The sequence below is a fragment of the Channa argus genome, chromosome 16 (assembly GCF_033026475.1).
Source record: "Channa argus isolate prfri chromosome 16, Channa argus male v1.0, whole genome shotgun sequence".
In the NCBI taxonomy this organism is placed as follows: Eukaryota; Metazoa; Chordata; class Actinopteri; order Anabantiformes; family Channidae; genus Channa; species Channa argus.
Genome location: NC_090212.1, coordinates 614659 through 623735, shown reverse-complemented (window position 1 = coordinate 623735; position 9077 = coordinate 614659). Strand labels below are relative to the sequence as shown.

The following is a 9077-nucleotide window of genomic DNA, read 5'->3' as shown; positions in this document are numbered from 1 at the left end:
ATCATGGTTCTGTCAGATGTTTCTTCTGTTAAAGGGAATTCCTCTTCACTGCCACTTAGTCTATGCATCGAGGGGCATGAAGGAGATACTATTGATTTGTGGGAGACTCTTCACTTCACCTCTGTGGTCAAAAATGTTGAATTTCCACGCCTTATGGAGTTTTTAGAGCCACAGGGCAACCTACAGACAACAGGATGATTACTTCTGTGAGGAGCCTGGTGTGCAGAGCATCAAACACACTTGCTAATGCACAGTTGGATATTTCAAACACTCGCTACATGCTTTCTTTAACACTAACATGATATGTCACTGAAGCTCTTGTTCCATGATGTCCAGCTTAGATGGAGCAGCAGAAACTAAACCAAGAGTTTTTTTTTTTTTATGTGGGAAACATTCAGCTGCAACTTCTCATATTTAGTTAGTGCTAAGTGAGAGGAGAACCCAGGATCCCACACACACTCACACTGTGCACAGTGTTGTAGTGTTGTAGTGCAGTGTTGAATTTAATTGAATTGATTAAATATAGCTGGGTATCATCAGCATAGCAGTGGTTAGAGCAAAGAGTGCTTTCTAATAATGTTGCCTAAAGGAGACATATATAAAGTAAAAAGTATTGGTCCTAACACAGAGCCTTGTGGAACTCCATAGCTAACCTTTGTGTGCATGGAGGATTTGTGTGCAAATCGGAGGTCACTAAAATGAACGTTGAATCGGTGTGTGATGTTTAACAATTTAATAGTTTTGGGCTTTGTTCTGTAAGAGGAGTAGTTTTAACTTTTATTAGGTTATCATGATTAACTCCTCTTGTTGTCGTTTTTAGTTTAAGTAATTTAGTTGGTCGGGGAACAGACACAGTCTCTATAGGTATTTGGGAGTTGTGGGGGGGTGGCGGTTGTAAGGATACTGCAGAGAATCATGTAGGACTGGATCTCTGCATCCTAGGCTCAACTCTGGATTGTCATTCTTTTGGTTGACTAATAAAACCAGCCATATTTCTGGATAAGAAAGCTGCACCATCTAAAGTAGGATGGATGCCATCTCTCCTAATCAGCCTAGGTTTTCCCCCAAAACGTTTCCAATTGTCTATGTAGCCTACATCGTTTGCTGGACACCACCTAGACAGCCAGCGGTTGAATGATGACATGCGGGTGTACATGTCGTCACTGGTCAGATTTGGCAGGGGACCAGAGAAAATTACAGAGTCCGACATTCTTTTTGCAAAGTTACACACCGATTCAACATTCATTTTAGTGACCTCCGATTTGCGTAATCGGGCGTCATTAACTCCCACATGAATAATAATCTTACTGTATTTACGTTTATCTTTAGCCAGGAGTTTCAGCGTCGCCCGCTTTGGCCGCAAGGAGGCATTTGACTACGGCCGCTGGAGTCTCTAACTTCACTTTTATGACTATAGAGCTGCCAGTTACCAGAGTTGGTTTCTCAGCGGGTGTGTCGCTGAGTGGGGAAAATCGATTAAAAACGTTAACCAACTGGTGGTGACCCTCAGGCGTCTGTTTAGCATTAGATCTCTTATGAACCGTCACCCAGCCGGACTGGCTTCCCGGCTGCTCGGGAACTGCCGGGTGACAACTAGCAGGGGCTACGCTAGGTCGGCCCGCACCAGCTACTGGGGCCTGACTAGCCGAGTTGTTTTCCATGGTGCGTAGCCGCACCTCCAAGGATAGTATAGCGTTTCAATTTTTCCTTGACCACTGGTTAACAGACTTTAAAGGTAAACTACAAAGGCAGCTATCAAAGGCAAACTATCAAAGCTATATGGTGTCACTAATGACATCATCAGTACATAGACACATCACAAAACATACATTACATTACACACACAGGCAAACATTACATTTAATGTTGGAAACAATTAACAAACCCATTGCACCCATTGTTAGTTTCCTTTAATGTTTTGCAGGACTCACCCAGGTTCGGGTCTTCAACATCCATTCTTTCCAACTGTACATAGTTAGAAAAGGTTTGAGTTAACATTTTGGATATCATAGATCTTAGGCAGAGTATAATACATGCAAAGAGCAAAAGAAATACAAACAGTTTAATGAAAAATGGAGTCAACAGTTTAAATAACTTTTGCCACCAGGACCCAGACAGGAACCATGACAGTCAATTTGGTTCTGCTGCGGCATGGTCCTGGGACATCACCTTTTGCAAATCCTTTAACACATTCATGGCTTCAGAAATGTTTGTGTGTACTTCATCAGGTATATATGTACAGCTGGCTGTTCCTAGTTTGACACAGACTCCTCCTTCAGAGGCAGTCAGGAGGTCCAATACCATCCTGTTCTGAAGTGTCACGAGTCTTAAGGCATCTATTTCTCTGTTTTGTTCTTCATCTATTTTAATAGATTAATTCACAAACACTTAAAATCGGTAATCAACAGTTTCTAGCCTCAACGTGTTTTTCGCCACCCCTACTTGTGGGAATAATGCGAGAGTAACTTCCCCAGACGGCATCATGAGGCTTAAATTTGGGTCTGAGCGATCTGCGTTTCCGGCCTGTCATTCCAGCTAATGTTGGCGCTGTCTCTCCCTCAATAAAAAATGTGTGATCTGTTACCATTATGGGGGCACATACTCCAGTCCAATTAGCGGGTAAAGTGTGTTACCAAATGGTTGCCACATATCCACCAACCTCCCTCAGTTAAAAATGTTCCATTAGAAAAAACATTCCTTCGTACTGGACCCCAATTTGGACCACTTTCATGTGTTAAACAACTTAGGCTTTCTGTAAGATTACCCACCTGTCTTTTGGGAAAAACACAATGGGAATCCTCTTGTTTTATTTTTTGAGTTACAGATATGTAATTTGTTAATATGAGTGAATACTTGTTGCCTATGGTGGCCTTTTACTGTCCAATTTAAATTTACCATAAACATCGTTGAGCAGACACAGTATGGTTAATCTTTTATGTCAATTGCCATGGTGAGCCTGTGCTATTGCATGTTCCAGTATTGCTGCTTACAGTTATGTTTTTACCATTACATGCATCAGTTTTTCCTTCAGCAATCCACTGGTAGCATCCTGCTACAGGTAAGCTGTCACTTGCCGTCCCTTTGGCCGCTAAATTAGCAAAACATACATCTTGTGTATAATTCATGGCTAATGCAATAAGGGACATTTGGGTTGATGAATGTGGCATTACAGAACATACATAACAGCTTGACTTATTATATGACGTAGCTAATGTTTTGGTATAATGATACCACGCGTTGGTTTCCCAAGGATGCTTTGGGTCCACATCCATCCAGTCTCATCATCTATGTGCAGGTGTGTCCATCTTCATGACCAGTTCCCTTTTGGCTCCTTCTGTTGAAAGATGAGTAAGAGTGTACCTGCCAGGACGAAAGCCAGGATGAGTTTCCATCACGTGGCCATGGTTGTTGAGCACAGATCAGTTGATTTCTTTGAGACCAGGAGTTTTATTCACCCACCCTTTGTAGCCGGACTTCCACTGCTACTCGATGCAGACCAGTGAGGTCACTCTTTTACAATGGCTACAGTGTATCCAGGTGGCTCTCTCCTCAATTTTCACAGCAGTTGGTGTGGACAAGATGACTTTGTAGGGTCCCTCCCAACGAAGGTTGAACCAGCACTTCCTTTTGACTTTGATCAACACCAGATGTCCAGGCTTAATTTGGTTTTCCTGCAAAGAAACAAAAGTGTCTGGCAGATTATATGCACTCATAACTTCTTTACTTTTCAATAACTTAAGCATCCAATCTGCTAAGGTGTGCTCTTCCTCAGCTTTTGTGTAATCATCAATGAACACAGGTAGTGTGAATGGTCGACCATATATAATCTCAAAAGGAGTCAGGGCATTCCCTGTTGGCGTAATTGTCATGTATAGTTTTACGAGATCAATGCATTCAGGCCAAGTTCTCCCTGTCTGCTCCATGGTTTTTCTTAACCTTAGCTTTACAGTGCCATTCGTTCTTTACACTAGCCCTGCACTTTGTGGATGGTATGAACAGCGGTTTTTTAATTCTATTCCAAGATTTTCTGCTGTTCTTTTCTTTCTTTTTGACTACTTTATTCACAAAGTGAGGACCATTGTCGCTACACAGTTTTTGTGGAATGCCACGATCAGGTATGATGAGTTTGCACAGGGCTTTAGCTACTGTTAGTGCATCTGCATTTTTGCTTGGCACTATTTCTACCCACTTAGAAAACGGGCATATTAGCACTAGACAGTACTTGTAGTTATTGCATTTATTTAATTCAATGAAATTCATGTGCAAAAACTGGAATGGGTGTTCTGCTTGTGGGAATTCTCCTCACTTAGGTCTATCGTTACCCTGAGCATTGTGCTTACAGCATGTGAGACAAGCTCTACAAAATTTTTTTGAATAAGCATTGAATCCATGTGCATGCAAATGCTGCTCTACTACCCCCACCTTCCCTCCTGTTGAGACATGGCAAGGCCCATGGTTCAAAATAGCTGCTGTTTTAAAAAGATTTTTCGGAAGGATAGGTTTGTTGTTAATGTAGTAGATGTCATTATGGATAGTAGCTCCTTGTTTCAACCACATTTGCTTCTCTTTGTTGAGTGAATGTTTTTGCATGTCTCTCAAAACATCGGTAGAGATTGGTTCTTCCACTGTGGTGTTGTCAATGTGCCTTGCAGTCCTGTGGCTGCCTCTTTTGCTATTTTATCTGCAAAGGCATTGCCCTTGGTTACTGGGTTTGTGCCTTTTGTGTGCGCTGCGCATTTACACTGCTATTTTTTGTGTTAGCAACACTGCATCTAGTAATTTTGTTAGCAGAGGAGCATGTTCTACTGCTTTACCCTTAGAGGTTGTCATGCCTCTTCGTGACCACTGTGCAGCGAAATAGTGTAATGTGGAAAAGACGTATTGACTGTCAGTGTAAATAGTTACACACTTCCCTTTTGCAGCTTTGCATGCTTCAATGAGTGCAATAATTTAAGTTGCTTGGGCTGACAGATGTGATGGTAATTTTCCTGCGTGCACAATGTTTTCATCTGTTACTACAGCGAATCCTGTTTGAGTTTGACCTGAAATTGTCTTGGAGCATGAACCATCGACAAACCACGTCTCTCCTTTCTGTAAGGGAGTGTCTTGTAGGTCTTGTCGGGGTTTGCATTGTTCTTCTGTTGACTCTACACAATTGTGCGTGTTACCCTCATCTTCAGTAGGAATAAGTGAAGAAGGGTTCAGGATATTGCATCTTTTAACAGTTATGTGAGGCTGTGACATTAAGTTGGAAAGAATAGACAAATGTCTCACTGGTGATAATGGTTATATTCGTCAGGCCATCTGGATCTACAGTGTCATTCAAGATGTCCCGGTTTACCACAGTTCCAACAATTTTCATCTTTCTGATCTCTATTAGCTCCTCCCCATGCACTACATCTTCCTGAACTTCGCCTTCCCGCTCTACCTCGTCTCATATGTCCCCTACTTGCCCCCTGAAGGAAAGTTTCTCCCATTTCCCATGAATCTTCAAAGAATGTCTGTCCTGTAGCGGTAGCTTTCTTTTTCTTATCTTTTATCACTTTTTGGGCATGTTGGGCATATTTCATAGTGTGTGGAACATCATCTGTACGATGACTGACATTGTGCTTCCTTATGAAATCTGAAATGTGTGGCAGGAACTCATTCATAAGAGCCTGTTTTAGTTGCTGTTGGTATGGGCCATTGGCATTATTATTATCATTTAGACCACTGTGTTGTCTAAAAACTTCTTCGAGTCTGCCTCTGTACTCGAAAACATCTACCGAGTCCTTTTTCTGCATTGGGAAATTTTAGCATAATCTGGACCTCATCTAAACGCTTCCTCCATTCGATCATACACCCCCTGAGTCTGGGCTAGTAAGTCCGCAGTCCCTGCTGCGAGTTTTACTCCAGCAGCATTGTTTCCCGTATATGTACCCTTTACTCTTCCCCAATTAAAGGTGAGACATTTCTTGAACGTCTTTTCTACCTCATAACCATCTTGGTTGTAGGATAACATAAGGAGTTTATGATTTGTTATCCATGAGTCTACATCTGTATATGGGCTTCCTAAACTTTTACAAGCTTTAGTACATTAAGCGTCTGTCCAGGGGCGGTAGACGCGAATGGTTCGCTCGCGATCCTAGTCTATGCCGAAATGTGGGTTTGCTACCTCCACCTGGGCCTGTTGGTGGGTGAGGCATGGGGCCACACCCATCACATTCTCCATCATACTTTATAGTTCCATATTTTTGTTTAGCTCCCTCTAAATTTGGATATAAGGATGAGTTTCTGGTGCAACGGTGGCTACTAGATTTTGTACGGGTCCACTATGTTTGTGACTCGTATGACTTGATACCGGACTTCCAATGGGAGTAAATCCTGATGAGCCTCCAGCTCTTCCTCCTACACCCTGACCTTGTTCTGTGACTCTTTTAGCTGCATCAGCTTTCTGACGCTGCCTCTCATGCTCTCTACGCTGACGGTTTACATCTGAAACTGTTCCTGTTTCCTCATCCGGTTTCAGACGTGCAGCCGCCTGCAGTGCAGCTGCCCTGCGTGCTTTCCCCTCATTTATGCATGACCTCTTCTTTCTTGCTTGGTCTAACCACAGCTTTGCACAATTTAATTCTTTCTCTAACTGCTCTTTGTCTGCGTTGCGCGTTCAACTTCTAACTTCCTTCCCTACTAGAGCTTGAAAATTGGTAACAATTAATTTGCCATCAAACTGATGTCTCTTTTCCCATTGTGGTAAATAACTGGTGCTGCCTGGACTGAATTTATCCATATATTTTGCATCCCCCTCGTAGGCAGGCTTACTTTTCTCATTCCCCATTATGACAACTTTTTGTCCATTACAGGTTATGTGCCTTTATCAGGACCTAACCCAAATCCACTTCTTTGTGTGTACTTTCAACACTCTTACGTTGACACTGTCAGGTTTCCTTCAGAGGTGGTTTCTTCACAAGTGGCATTCACACTCACACATGTGCACTTCACTCACACCTTGTATTTACTTAATTATTTACTTATTACTAATTACTTACTTATTATATTCTTTATTTATTTATTACATTACATTGTTGCAATTGCTCACTCTATACCGGTTTATCAAACTTTGACTGTTTTAGTTCTCTTTCACTGTTAATTTTTCACACCCCTTAAATGGCGGCGTAAGCCTTTGTCAATTCATCTCCCTTTCAGTGGAGACAACTATGCTCTCTTCCGGCAAAGCTCACCAATTTTAAATTCCGAATTCACAGTCACACTTTTACTTACTGCGTTATTTCACCTGAACTGTCTCCTGGATCCCTTCGGGCGACACACAGCAAGGGAGGATCGGACAGGTAAAAACACCGGCCCAGCCACGAATTGACGTCCTGGGTCTTTTAGCTGGCGTTTCTAGACGTCCGGCAGTCGACCGACTTCGGTGTGTGGTCTCCCTCCTCGATGACTGCCATCACTTGGGATCTGGCTCAAAGGACCAATTAAATGTTGGGTTCTAACAACCACAACAGCTCTGATTACACCTGGAAATACAGTTCAACTACGGTGAAATAACAAAACGAGTCGACTTTTGTCTTTTACTTGCACAAGGGGAGCCCGCGGGGTCTTAGTGACTTAACACTTCACCCAAACTCAGCCAACTCCACCGGGCACAATATATCACATATCACAAACATAAATTACATTACACACACAGGCAAACATTACATTTAATGTTGGAAACAATTAAAAAACCCTAACAGCGAGCAAGTGAGAGAAGGAGAGACAGAGGGAGACAGAGAAGCCATTGCTAATGGATAACTGCTAAGCTAATGAAGCTAATATAGGTGAAATCTGGAATTTGTAAACTTTAGCTGGTTATGTTTTGCAAGAGCAGGTGCTTGTGTAATACAAGCGTAAGTTACGACTCAAGTATTAATTCTTGTGTGAAGAAATCACTTATTTAAGTAAAAATAACAGCTACAATTAATCAGTAAACAGTCCTTCGGTAGAAACCCAAGAGTGTGCAGAAACAGGAAGCAATACGCTTACCGCACGAGTCTGTTCTCCAATCCAGCAAGAAGTGTTTTGGTTATCTATGGAATGGATGTCCCACAATTTTTTACTTCTAAACTCAGACAAAACTGAAGTCATAGTATTTGGGCCCAAAAATCTCAGAAATATGATGTCCAACCATATTGTTACTCTAGATGGCATAAGTTTGCCTCCAGTACTACTGCAAGGAACCTTGGAGTTATGTTTGATCAAGATTTGTCCTTTACCTCACAAATAAAAATAAGAACCTGGAACCTTCTTCCACCTACGGAACATTGCCAAAATTAGGAGCATCCTGTCTCAAAGTGATGCCAAAAAACTGGACTACTGTAATTCCCTACTTTCAGGATGCCCCAGTAACTCCCTAAAGAGCCTGCAAATAATCCAAAATGCTGCAGCAAAAGTGCTGACTGGAATTAGCAAGAGAGATCGTATTTCACCTTCACTAGCTTCTCTCCATTGGCTTCCCATTAAATCTAGGATAGAATTTAAAACCCTGCTTCTTACACATAAAGCTCTGAATGGTCAGGCTCCATCATATATAGAAGATCTCATAGCACCATATCATCCCAGTAGACCACTTCGATCTCAGAATGCAGGCCTACTTGTGGTTCCCAGAATTTCCAAAGGTAGAATGGGAGGCAGAGCCTTTAGCTATCAAGCTCCTCTCCTGTGGAACCAGCTCCCAGTTCAGATTCAGAAAGCAGACACCCTCTCTACTTTTAAGTCTAGGCTCAAAACCTTCCTCTTTAATAAAGCATATAGTTAGTTATAGTTATGCTGCCATAGGCTTAGACTGCTGGGGGACCCACCCCCCAATGCACTGAGCTACTTTTCTCCTCTTGACCCTCTCTCCTCTCCTCTCACCCCACAATTGTCACTACTGTACGTCATTAACTCTTTGTGTTTTCTCCAGTAGTTGTCTTTGTCCTTCTCTGTCCCCCTCTCTGTGTCCCTTTCTGCAGGTGTCCCCGGCTTTGAAGATGTGTGTCTTCCACCGTGCAGCTACTGGTCCTACCAACCTGCCCGTGTTTTGTTGTTGGTTTTTGTTGCTC

General features: G+C 42.4%; 1 pseudogene; it reads right to left on the bottom strand.

Annotated features, from left to right (window-relative positions):
• Positions 1-876: 876 nt before the first annotated feature.
• Positions 877-1661, bottom strand: LOC137101712 (uncharacterized; annotated as a pseudogene).
• Positions 1662-9077: the final 7416 nt, after the last annotated feature.